Source organism: Myotis davidii, unplaced genomic scaffold, assembly GCF_000327345.1.
Source record: "Myotis davidii unplaced genomic scaffold, ASM32734v1 scaffold799, whole genome shotgun sequence".
Taxonomy (NCBI): domain Eukaryota; kingdom Metazoa; phylum Chordata; class Mammalia; order Chiroptera; family Vespertilionidae; genus Myotis; species Myotis davidii.
Genome location: NW_006290670.1, coordinates 701253 through 714682, shown reverse-complemented (window position 1 = coordinate 714682; position 13430 = coordinate 701253). Strand labels below are relative to the sequence as shown.

At 52.5% G+C, this 13430-nt stretch overlaps 1 protein-coding gene across 3 annotated transcripts in view; it reads left to right on the top strand.

Annotated features, from left to right (window-relative positions):
* GRIK4 (glutamate ionotropic receptor kainate type subunit 4) overlaps positions 1–13430 on the top strand; it is a 249226-nt gene that overhangs the window by 90467 nt on the left and 145329 nt on the right. The window lies entirely within an intron of this gene.

Below are 13430 nucleotides of genomic sequence, written 5' to 3'. Positions count from 1 at the left end.
GAGCCCCTCCAGCGACGGAAGCTCCCAGCCTCTCCTTTTTTTCATTTTTTTTTAATTCTGGGATTTATTTACCTTCTATAATTGAAACTTTGTTGCTTTGAGTGGAGCTCAGAGCTGCTGAGGTAGCTTGGCTTCCTCTATCATTGGGGCAAGCAAGCCTCCTGCTTTCTCCAGCTCAGTGGCTGCTGGCCGCCATCTTGGTTGGGTTAATTTGCATATAGTCACTCTGATTGGTTGGTGAGCTTGGCTTAAGGCATAGCGAAGGTATGGTCAATTTGCATGTTTGTCTGTTATTAGTTCAGATAGTCCTGGAAATCCTAGCCATGCAATAACAAGAGGAAATAAAAATCATCCTCATTAGAAAAGAAGTAAAACTGATTTTTTTCCAGATGGCATGATACTGTATATTGAGAACCCTAAGCATTCCACCCAAAACTACTAGAACTGATCATTGAATTTAGTCAAGTATCAGGATACATAATAAATATTCAGAAATATTTGAGGGTGAGAGTGCCCGTGACATGCGTGCACTGGGTTGGGCTGAGCATGTCCCTCTGTGGGTGAGCCCTGGGCCCCCCTCTTGGAAGCCAGCTGGCACCAGAGAGAGGACTTTTGGTCCCGCTTGGGACACTGGCCAGAATTCAGTGGTGCCCGGGTGATGGGCACTCTGTCACTTAGGGGACGGGAGGGCTCCCCCTTCCTGCCCACTCCTGCCCTACCCCCCATCGGAAAGTGGCCACGGAGAGGCCTGGCTCTCCCACAGTTGAGTTCCCAGTGGGAGGCCGAGATAAGCTGGCCCCCCGCCCTGCTGAGCATGCTCCGTGGGGAGGTCTCTGCCGAGGCGCTGCTTCTCAGCATGAGCCCTTGGGGATAACTTTGCTGATCTGAAGACCCACCTCAGCTGCTGTGCTGGGCCTGGGCCTGGTGAGGGGGGCAGAGATGAGAAGGCATGGGACTTGGTTTCGAGGAGTGGACAGAATAACGACACAGATTGAGCTACTCAGGTGGCACCTGCAGGATGGAGATGTGACTCTGGACCCAGTGGCCAGGTGCCAGCCAGTTGGGAACGGGTAGAGGCAGGAAGGCTCTCCAGGCTGCTGTCCCCTGAGCAGGTTTACAAGAAGAGGGAAGTGGGCCTCGTGACAGGGAAGGCCGCGTGGGGTGGAGAGGGAGTGCAGGAGGCGAGGCTGGAGTGGACCTAGCCCCACCATGGAGACTCTGGGCCAGACGAGGGAGCTTGAGCATTGTTTGGGAGTTTCAAGGGGGTTTAAATAAGGAGAGTGCCTTGGTAATTTGCATTTTAGTTAAGTCATCTTAGTGGTAAGATGGAGGGCCTATTAAAAAGGATCAAACTTTAAAAAGAGAGGTCAATTCAAAGACTGTTGCAGTAGCCTTTCAGTCCATCCATCCATCCATTTATTCACTCATCCTTTCTTTAAAAAAATTATTTTTATTGATTTCAGAAAGGAAGGGATAGGGAGAGAGATAGAAACATCAATGATGAGAGAGAATCATTAATCGGTTGCCTCCCACATGCCCTACACTGGGGATTGAGCCTGCAACCCGGGCATGTACTCTGACCAGTAATCGAACCGTGACCCCCTGGTTCATAGGTCAACGCTCAACCACTGGGCCAAACCAGCCGGGCCATTCATCCTTTCAATGACTATCTACTGAGCACTGGTATGTGCCCAGTCCTTGGAGAGTGCTGGCTCTACTAAGGTAGACACGGAAGACAGCTAACATAGGAGAGGTGAGGAGGCCTGGGCCTCTCTAAGAGAGAAGGTAGAGGAAGGAAAATGGAGTAAAATGTCATTTTGGAGGTCAACTTAGGATGTGGTCACTGATGGGAAAGGACAGGCGGTGGCTATGAAGGAGAAAGTAAGGTGTCTCCATGTCCCGCGCGGCGACTGCTGTGGCTGCATCAGGAGGCGGCCCCATAGCGTCCTCAGCACCCCATAAGCACACACCGGGGACAGGCAGACTCAGCTCGGAGACAGGCATGCTGGCTCCTCCCCCTTTCAGCCTACTCTTCCTCTCTCCTGTGAAAGTCCTGGGGCTGCACTGGGTGACTGGGTGACTGGTGGGCGCCCACCAGTGGCTGTCCAGCAGGGCCGTGGGAGCGGGAGACACTGTGATGCCTGTGCAGGTCTGACGCAGGGGGAGGGTCTGTTGGAAGGACATTGCTAGCGGCAGATCAAATAATTGGGGGGTGCTAGGGACCAGAACAGTGGACTCAACATCAAGATAGGACTTGGCTCAAGTCCTAGCTTGGTCCTTGGTCTGCGGTGTGAGCTCAGACAAGCTTTTTCCCTCGAGAGTCCCGGAGGTCTCGTCTTAAAGTGAGATGATCAGAATAGGTCAGTGGTTGTCAAACTTCCTGTTAGTGGTTAAATCTTTTGTTCAAATAAGATCACTACAGGATCCCAACAGGTGGGAGCTGAGCCACAGTTTGAGAACCAGAGTGTATGGGGTTTTGAGGTGCCTTCCATCCCACACGGGCCTCCTCGAGCCTGACCCCTGGCTACGTGGGCACAGGGGTCAGAGACGGTGCCTTCGGCCTCCCCGAGGCTGCAGTAGTACTAACAGGACTGGGGAGAAAGGTGCCCGGCACCCGCCCCGCCACACAGACCCAGGATCACGTCTTCCGCGGCCTAATTAAGTCTAAGCCCTTTAGTGCGTTTCCCTTAAAAAAGGAAAGATGGAGAGAGAAAGAAAAGCACTAGGCCCATGAAGCCTGATGCCCCGCTGTCCCCGCCCCCTCCTACAGCTCCCGCTCCCCGCATGCCCCCTCAGGCTGCAGCACAGCAACTACTTCCTTCTCCTCTCCCGAGCATTTAGGACAGTGATGGTGAACCTATGACACACATGTCAGAGGTGACACGTGAACTCATTTTTTTTTGTTGATTTTTCTTTGTTAAATGGCATTTAAATATATAAAATAAATATCAAACATATTAATCTTTGTTTTACTATGGTTGCAAATATCAAAAAATTTCTATATGTGACAAGGCACCAGAGTTAAGTTAGGGTTTTTCAAAATGCTGACACGCCGAGCTCAAAAAGTTCGCCATCACTGATTTAGGAGGTACACAGAGTCCTGAGCCTCACCTGCAGTCAGTTATGCTTCTCACCCCTTCCAAAGGCCCCAGTCCCCAAGGAGGAGGCTAAGGGTGCTCTAGGCCCGGTCTTTGCTCTTCCAGGCCCAGGAGGTGGGGTGGGGGTGAGAAGGGGGACGTTCTCCCACGCGAGCCGGGCTGTGCCCACAAAGGTGGGTGCTGCACTGTGTTCCTAGTGTGAGTTGCCATTTGTGATCCAGCCCAGAGGGGCTGTAACAGGCCAGGGGTCTTCCGCTCCCCAGGGCACCGGGCTTCCTGCCCATCAGGGCATCAGCCTTCCCTCCCATGACGCCTGGCCCTCCCTTGGGCAGTGTGGCTACCATATCTGCCATGAAGGGCCTTCTGTGGCTCACCAGAGAAGATTTGGATTGTTTCCAAAACATGTGTTTCTCCAGCCCCGCGAGAAACACGCATGCTGACTACACAGAGAGGGGGAGGTCTCTTTGGCCCTATTGAGACATCAGCTACTCAGCACCACGTGCACTGGAGGCCATGCCCATCAGACATATTATTATGCAGAAGAGGAAGGAAGGTCAGCCTGTGGGGTCTGGCCTGCCCACTGCCTGCCAGGCCTGGGAGCCGCCAGGGCGGGCGCAGCAGTTGGCAGAGCTGTCCTGCCTCTGAGGGCATGGCTGAGGCCCTGTCTGGAGCAGAAGCAGTGGGCGGTGCCCAGTGACCAGGGTGAAACGCAGTGTCAGCAGCAGGGCAGTCTCGCTGGCTGGGTTGGCAGGTACAGCGCCCACAGACCACTCACTCCCTGGCTGTGTGCAGCTGTGAAGAAGCATTTCGAAGTAATAACACAAAATGGGCCTGATGCCACGCACCAGAGCCCTGTCCCTGGGCCTGGCAGGAGCAGAGCCCCCCAGGCCTCCCCAGGCCCAGGCTCTCCCCGAAGGGACCTGCCTCAGGGCTCTTCCTGGAGCCCTTCCCCATAACAGGCCCCTCCCCTGGTCTGCAGCGGTATCTAGGCTGCCTGCTTCTGCCAGATGGGGCAGCGGCCCTGGGCCTTCTCATAGATGACGATAGAGCTAACAAGACCCAGCTGGCTGTTCAGGAGAAAGCAGCCCATAAATCAGTGGTTCTCAACTTTGGCTGCACATTAGAATCACCTGGGAATCTTTTTAAAATCTTGATTTCTGGGCCTCATCCTCCAGAAATTTTGTTTCTTTGTTACTAATGTTGTGGCCTCACTCCATAACAAAGAAACAGAATTTCCAGAGGATGAGGCCCAGAAATCAAGATTTTAAAAAGGTTCCCAGGTGATTCTAATGTGCAACCAAGGTTGAGAACCACTGCCATAGACGCTGAAAGCTGCCTGGCCTGGGACTTTCGTCTGTAAGTTGTGCGTGACTGCGGCTGCCTCAGGCTGGCTGAGGCATGAATGAGCTGCTATTCACGAGAGCTGTGTGTCAGGCGGCCTTTCCCCTCCTGCTGCCTTTGCTCTGGACACCCACCTCCTGGTAATGTTCACAACAGCCTCATGCTTCCCTTCTGTTCTGCACTTCACCTTGGAGAGCAGTTTGCCTCCATCACAGTGTGTGGCCTGCGCTCCCCCTTCTCTGCAGATCTCTGTGCTGCCAGCTCAGCAGCCTTCCCTGCTTATCACCTGCCTGCACCCTTTGCCAGACCTCCTGCTGCTCTGAGGAGCCCGAGGCTGGCTCAGCTCCAGTGTCCTGGGTCAGGAGGACACAGCTCTCAGAAGCCCCATCCTCAGCCCATACAGTTCTGGATGTTGTCAATGCGTGGTCGTAGTCAGGGCAAGGGGGCTGTCGGTGCCCATCTGCCCAGCGAGGCTGGCCTCAGGCCAGGCTCTAATACATAGCCCATCAACTTTGCTGCCATGCAAAACGGGGAGAACCCTACCCGGCTCTGCAAAGACTTCCTATTGCATCTGCTGCCTCATGGGCAGCTGCCAGCACCCGCTGTATCTCACGCATTATATTCCTCATTGCCACCCAATGCCAGCAAAAGCAGCTGCTTAGACCACACCGTGGCCATGGGCTGGGACCACAGGAGGTAAGGCGCTGCCTGCTGTCCCGTCCTCTCCTGCAGAGTCGAAGTCAAACCGCCTCCTCCAGCAGCTGCCCTGGAGCACTGGGGACTCCTGGCCACTGCTCCCCACTGTAGCCTTCACAGCCCCCTCAAAGGCGATGTCTATGCCAGGGCTTCCACCTTGGTTCATAAATTCATTCACTGAACAAAGATGTGTTTGGTGCCTGCTGTGGACAAGGCCCTGTTCTGGGCCCTGGACATAAAGTGTGAACTAAAACAAACCAGAATCCTTGCCTCATGAAGAATATGAACAATAACCATGTGTGTGTGTGTGTGTGTGTGTGGCCAGGGATGAGTAGTAAGGAGAAAAATGAAGCAGGGAAAGGGGTAGGAAAGGTCAAAGGGAAGAGGTGGCTGGGGAACGCCTCACAGCCCTGCGGGTTCAGGACACAAGTGATGGCTTTGCAGCTGGTCCACTCTGAGCGAAGGTGGAGAAGCAGAGGTGAGGTCTGAGTGTGGGTGTAAGAGTCAAGCCTCTGGGTTAAACCGGAGTTCTTTAGGCTCTTTAGGTTAAACCGGAAGGTCTGAGTGAGGCGGGTCGTGGTCAGACTTGGATGTTGAAGGGACTGTTCTGCTGTCATGAGGATAGGCTGTGGGGGCAGCGAGGGGGTGAGAAGACCCGTTTCAGAGGTTGTCGGTCACCCAGGAGGATCGGGGGCTGGCACCAGCTGTGACCGCTGAGGAAACCCAAAGTGGTGATATTCTGGGTAGACTTTGAAGGTAAAGCCAAGAGAAATTCCTGTCGGTTTAGACCTGAGGTTTAAGAGTCAAGCATGACTGCAAGGGTTTGGCTTGCAAGGTTCAGGCTGGCACTCGCTGTGACAGGCGAGGAGATGGGGCTAGTGCAGCCCTGCACATTCTCTCGGAGATGCCAGGAGCAGTGGGAAGTGGGAAGTAAGTCTGGAGTTCAAGCGACTGGGTTCTACTGGAGATGGAGGCTGGAGGTCATCAGCATGTGGGTCACATGTGAAACAGGAGGCTGGGCTAGGGTAGATAGAGAAAGAGGATCACAGTCAACGTTCTGGGCGCCCAAGACGAAGGGACCAAAGAGATGAGAGGAGCCAGCAAAGGAGGGAGAGGAGGAGATGCTGGGGGCAGGGGGCCCAGGCCATGGGACCCTCTGGAAGCCGAGGAAAGAATGGTCTGTGTTGAGAGGCCCTGGGCGGTCAGTGAGGTGGTGATGGAAAGCAGACTCACTCCTGAGGGTTCTTTTGTTTCACGTTGCTTTTCAGTGCTCCACATCTTCCCCACCAGCCAGGTCGGGAAGAGAGGTGAGCCATGGCGGGACGCCCCTGTCCACGCGAGCTGGGTGCAGTGCATCCAGAGGGAAGGAGGAAGAGCCTTGCACGGTTTAAAGGCCATTAGCTCATTCTGTCTGCACAGGAAGCACTGGGAGGGACCATGTGCAGTTATTCCATTTTAAAGCAAAGAAAACGAGGCCAGGAGAGGATGCACAGCGAGCTCTAGGACGTGGCTGTTCATTAGATGCCAGTTTTCAGGACCCCCTTCCCTAAGCCAAGCCACGCTAACTACTTGTACCGCGGTCAGTTTCAACTGCAGCCGCAGGCAGGCCACTGGGCTTCCTGGGCCTCAGGTTCCCCTGCAGCCAGGGGCTCTAACAGTTGTAGTTAGACAGGAATCAAATGAGTGAGCAGTTCCCCCAAAGGCTGGGACAGTATTAGCTGGCGACACTGCATTTCAGCCAGAGGCCACGTGGCCTGTTTTCATTTTTGCCTCTTCATCATTTGCAGTTCAGCAAATATTTATTGAGTAGTTACTCCACACTCAGGTCTGTTTTCAGTGTGGTAGGGGATTCGACAGATAAGGTGAACTCAAACTCTTGTTTCCAAAGTCAGAAGCTTGAGAGTTAGATGTCAGAAAAATGCAAACATCTGAATCTGGCTCTTTTGTGTCTTGGTTCTGACTTATCTTCACCAGCTTTGCTAAGATATGCTTCACATACCATACAGTTCACCTACTTAGAGTATATCATTCAGTGGATTTTAGTACATCCAGAGCTGTCTAACTGTCACCACCATCACTTTAAAAACATTTTCATCACCTCAAAAAGCGCATCTTTGACTTGTAGCTATAGCTCCTCAACCCCCTCCTCCCCTCTGGCCTCTGACAACCAGTGACCTGCTTTCTGTGTCTGTGGACTTACGCATTCGGGATGGTTTCCTCGAGTGGCATCTGCCATGTGTGGTCTGCTGGGCCTGCTTCTCTCACGTGGAGCACCGTTCTCAAGGCTAATGATTATAGCAGCACCAGCGCTCCCTTTTCGTGACCGAGTAATACTCCACAGTACGGATGTGCCACGTCTCATTTATTCATTCATCAGCTCATGGAGAATCGAGGTTTTCTTCACTTGTCAGCTGTGTGGAATGTCAGTGCACGCACTTCGTGTGGACGCGTGCTTTATTTCCCTTGGCTGTATTCCTAGGAGTGAGGCTTCTGGGGCACATGGTAAATCTGTGTTTACCTTTCTGAGGAATTGCCAGGCTGTTTTTTCAAAGGGACCATTTTACATTCCCACCAGGAGTGTATTTTTTCACAGCCTATCTCCTGTGGTTTTGATTTGCGTTTCCCTAATGGCTGCTGATGTTGAGTATCTATTCATGTGCCGATTGGCCATTTGTATAGTTTCTTTGGAAAAATATCTATTCAGATCTTTGGCCCGTTTTTAACTGGGCTATTTGTCTTTCCATTAAGTTGTAAGAGTTATTTATGTGTTTTAGAAACAAGTCCCTCATGTATATGTTGTGCAAATATTTGTTCATATTGTGTGGGTTGTCTTCTCTCTTGATGGTGTTCTTTTGGAACAAGATGTCTGCATTTCGGAAGCTGTCAGTGCTGATTACATGGAAATCGCATTAATCTGGGCTGCAGTCAGTGGGAATTGGTCAGGGCAAAGGCTCACAGTCTTTTCATTTGAAACAGTTACTGGGTGCTTTGCCCTGGAGATGGAGGACAAATAGGGGAGAGCCTATCTTTGCAGTGAGGAAACCCAAAAGGATTAGTCAGCCAACGAGCTGAGCCAATGGCCAGAGCCCAGGGAAGAGGAGCTAATTCTGCTATTTAAAACGGGCTCACTGTTCGGCTGGTGTGGCTTAGTGGCTGAGTGTCGACCCAGGAACCTGGAGGTCACAGTTTGATTCCCAGTCAGGGCACATGCCTGGGTTGCGGGCTCGATCCCCAGTGTGGGGAGTGCAGGAGGCAGCTGATCACTGGTTCTCTCTCATCAGTGATGTTTCTATCTCTCTCTCCCTCTCCCTTCCTCTCTGAAATTAATAAAACTATATTTAAAAAATAAGCAGGGTTTATTAAGCAAATGAACAGTGAAAACTCTTTGGGGAAGTACAATGCTTCGAAGGCCCTGAGCCCGCTGGTGGCTCTCCTTTCTACGCGGACAGAAGCAGCAGGGCCTCGTCCCCCCTCCAGCCCTGTCCTCCCACAGGGCACTTGGCACAGAAGCTTCTTCTGCTGCATGGGGCCCAGGTCAGCCTATCATCTTTTACCCCGAGATGACTGGGTGGTGAACCACTGCTGCCTGTTTTCGGTGAGGAAAGTGTTCCTTGGGGAGGTTGAGTGGCTTGTCCAAGTGACAATCCTTAATTGCTTGGATTGGAATTAGGACAGAGGTGTTTCTCCGCCAGCATCACAGACCCTGTTCCGGGTACTGGATGGCAGGCCTGACCTGATGCACCAAGTGCAAACTCAGTGTTTGCCGTGAGCCAGGTGGTAAAGCACTTGTCACCAGGACCACCCAGAGCAGGCCTGGCATTGCTCTTGTGCGTTGGGTTCTCCAGGCCACACCAGCCGGACAAATACTAGTTGAAAGTGTAATTTCAAACACTCGTATGCCGACTCTGTATGCTATACCCCATCCTCCCGCAAAATGGCGGGACCACCGGCCCCACTTGCTCTCAGGCCCTCTGTGGGTCCTGTGGTTCCTGACCTCTCTGACTCCTGACCCCCAAGTCCTCTGTGAATAAAACAGTGCCCAGGCCTCCTGTGCCACCTCCACTGCACAGGGAAGCCAGTGGGCTGCTTGTATGCCCAGTGTCCTAAGGAAACCGCTCTCCCTTTTGCTTGGTCTGTAGCACACACTCTCCAGGATTTGTCTCAAAAGGCTGTGTGAGGCATCATGCTACTTTGAAATAATTTCTCTTCCTGCAATTCTTAAATTATTAAACTATGTTTACCATCACTTCATTTTCTCTCAGAGCTAATTTCCTCTCCTGGGCCTCCTTAGGCCCTCATGCAAATGGACCCCAATAGTCGCACCCCGTGTGCCTCTCAGACTTCCCATTGGTCTGCAGTGGGCACCTGTCTCAGATTCTGACTTTGAGACTCCCAGATATTCTTATTATTGAAGAAGCAGGGAGCATCCTGGCCCATCGAACCCGCGGCTGGGGCCAGGCAGGGTTGCCCCAGCAGCTTCTCTGCCGGCCATGCAACCTGAACCACTCAGCCCTTTGTCCACTCTGCTTCCCATGGCACTGGCGCCTGCAGCCCCGCTGTGCTCAGCTGGTTTCCTGCCTGATGACACCCTTTCTTGGAGCTGATGTTTCTGCTCTGGGAGGAGGGGCAGGATTCTGTCCTGAGGGAACCCAGTGAGCTCACGAGTCATATCAATGGCCCACGAGTGTCTCGAGTGTCTCGGCTCTGGGTGGCACAGCCATAGCATCAGGAAAGCATGCCCCTGGCCATCAGGCCCCAGGCCTGCAGAGAGACTAACAGCTGTGCTAAGGGCAGCCTGTGGGAGGCAGGATGGAGGCGGGCAGAGAGGGTTTGCCTGCCGCCACCACGCCTGCCTGGCGGCTTTCTGGAATGTGCTGGGCCTATTGGAAGGATAATGAGCTTCTTGTCAACCCCCAGGTTTCCTTCACTCTGGTGTGTCTTTGGGCCATGCCTCTCCTTCAGGCCTCACGTCTTCTCTGTGAAATACGAATAGCAGTTCTCCGGGTCTCACCAGGGCTCGGGAGACAAAACCACTTACGGGTGGAAAATACCAAGGGTGGCGCATGGCCCAGAAAGGCCTCGGGAATTAGTGGCTGGTCCCTCTTTCTCAGAGGAGGCCCACCTCTGCAGCTGTAACACAGAAAAGAGCTCCCGGACTCGGGGAAGCACCAAGACCCAATCTCTCGGCTCTCTCCCTTTTAGTTTATTTTGTTGGTTCCAACATGAGACGGTCACTAGAAAGGAGAGCTGCATCACACCTGGTTTCCCTCCTGGGCACGGGGCCCTCTCCCATCACCTGTGGGCTGGCACCAAGCCTCGCCTGTTTGAAGGGGGAACGTGGATTCCACGGGAGTTCTTGCCTCTGGATTTGGCGGTGGCTCCTCCACTCCTACCCACACTGGCTGCGCCCAGAAAGCGTGGAGGAAACCCAAGGTCTGGAGCCCTCCTCCGGAGCACTCCCTGGGCAGCACCTTCATAACAGCCTTGCAGATGCTCACTGACAGTGTGGGGACGGACATCTTAGCCAAGAGGGGACCACGCAGAAAGTGGCGTCCCCTGTGGTGCCCCCCTCACCAGAGGAATTGTCTCCAGAGCCATCCATCTGAGCTTCTGGGGTGAGTTTGGATCCCAGCCTCCAAGTAATGACTGAGCTGAGATGCCAGCTGGGCCTGCTCTGGCCTCCAGGGGACCCCTCTGGGTCCATCTGCCCAGGCATCCTTTAGGCTTGGTCAGCACGGTCTGTGCCCCCTCAGACAGTGGTGCGAGACCCTCCTCGGGCCACCCCCACTTTTGGCTTTCTGCCTCACTTTCCTCCTCCCGAGGACCCCGGGCTCTGTGCCTCGCATCTGTGCTCCGGGAGCGCTTTCGCGAGCTGGCTGTTTTATGCTGGAGATGACTGAGGAACTCTTAATGCTTTGCCTTTGCCTTTGTCTTTTCCCAAAGTCTCTAAACCAGCCTTCCACACGCTTTAAGAAACACACAAGACCCATAGAATCCAGTAAGATAGTACTTGACTTAGAAAAAACGGTGCCATTGTCAGCTAAGTTTGGGAAATGCTGCATGTTATAGTTCCCTCTTAGCCACACGGAATGAGGACCCCAGCATGGCCCAGCACCATGACAGGTCTCAGAAGTTTGGTAGTAAAAACCACTTAGCTTTGTTTGGGCGGAAATTAATTAGACATCGACCTGGAATGCTGACTAACGCTTGAGTCCACATCGGATGTATAGTCCGAAGAGGACATGGGAGTGAAACACTGCAGAAGAAAACGGGGTCTACAATAGGCGTAGGTAAGTGAGGATGTCTTGGAGTCTCACCAAGTAGTATCTCACGTGACACTGGTGTTCCACAAAACAAGCTGGGAAATGCTGTGGGTTTTTCCAACTTAGTTAGCACCCAATTGCCAAGCATTGCTGTAGGCACGTAGCATACAGTGGAGGACACAAACATGGCCTTGACCTGATGGACCAGGAAGACAGTGAAGAAGGCAGGGATAACACAGCACTAGCGATGCCATGTATGTCACAAAAGGGCAAGTCCCCAGCCCTCTGGAAAGGGATAGTGTCCAGCACAGGGACACTATGTAGTCCAGGAGGTCACAGATGACCTTCCTAGGACATTACTTCTCACTATGAAGCTTGAAAGATGAATAGAACCAGCTGGGCAAGGAATGGGGAGAGGAGAACTTTTGGGTCAAATGGTCATATTCAAGATGTCCTTTGAGCTGCAAGTAACAAAACTAAACCCAAAGCAGCTTAATCAATAAGAAAACTAATTGGCGCCTGGCCAGTGTGGCTAGGTGGTTGAGCATCAGGAGGTCTTGATTCAATTCCCGGTCAAGGCACATGCCTGGGCCGCTGGCTCTATCCTCAGTAGGGGACATGCAGGAGGCAGCCAATCAATGATTCTCTCTCATCATCGATGTTTCTATCTCCCTCTCTCTTCCTCTCTGAAATAAAAAAAAAAAACACATATTTTTTTAAGAAGAGGAAACGAATTGGTGTTTACGACGGAAGTCTTCACGTGTGTGGCATCGCGGCTGATTGGTTTTGGTGTCTTGCCAATGGCTGCAGGACCCAGGTTAGCCCACCTCATCACTCCTCTACCCAAGCGTCACTATCCTGAGAGTGGTTCCCTCTCAGTCATGGGCTTTCAGTACCACATTTTTTTCAAGTGTAGCAGTGAAGTGAGAACCAGACAGAGTCCTCCCTGTGCAAGTCTTCTTGGGCCTATTTGCAGCTCCTAATCACCTTGGACGATTATTGTCACTTGGGGCCACAGGCTCTGCTCAGCTTAGTCTGGGTTCTTATAAGGAGAACACGGGGAGGAAATGGGGTTACTATGATTGATGGAGAGTCAGAGTCGCCAGACATTTTCAGTGAAGGGACACGTAGTGGATATTTTAGGCTTTGTGGTCCACACAGTCCTTGTTGCACAAAAGCAGCCACAGGTGAGATATAAGCACATGGGCATGGCCATTTTTCAATAGCACTTTATTTATGGCTATTAACAATTTCATATAATTTTCAAGTGTCACAAAATGTTATTTTAATTTTCCCCTCAATTTTTAAAAAACGTCAAAACCAAGCTTAGCTATGAACTCTATAACCACACACATAAGCTGACCCCTGACCGGAGTAATCAGAACTCATTGCTGGAGCAGGGTTGAGGTGCTAAGTCCTGCTGCTGTCACACAGTGCAGGGGTGGGGTGGCTGGGAGTAAGCCTCGGTGTCCGCTGTGCCCGCCTGGCGCTTGGAGAGGCTGCGGAAGTGCAGTGGCTGGACTGTGGACAGGGAGCATCACAATGTCTGTGTGACACTTCATGGTGCATAAAGACTTCACCCACAGCTCCTGGGACACTCTCCCCTACTCCCTGCCTGGGAACCAGCACGACACCGTCCCAGCTTAATCGTGACCCACCTAAAGAATTCATCCTGGAAAACTGGCTGAGTAATCTCCCCTCACTTCCAGGCAACATCAAACCCATGCATTTAGCAGAGGCATCCTAAGGGCTGGGCCCCCGCTTTGTGTCTGGGCCCAAGGAGTGTCTGCAGTCAGTCAGTAGTCATGGAAACACTCACCAGGGTGACAGCCCCTCACGCAATAGTGGAGGCGTGACTATCAAAACAAACACAGACCCTGCCAGGCAGTTCAGTTGGTTGGAGTGTCATCCTGATACATCAAGGTTGTAGGTTCAATCCCCAGTCAGGGCACATACAAGAATCAACCAATGAATGCATAAATACATGGAATAACAAGTTGATGTTCTCCTCCTTCTCTTCTTCCCCTTCCTC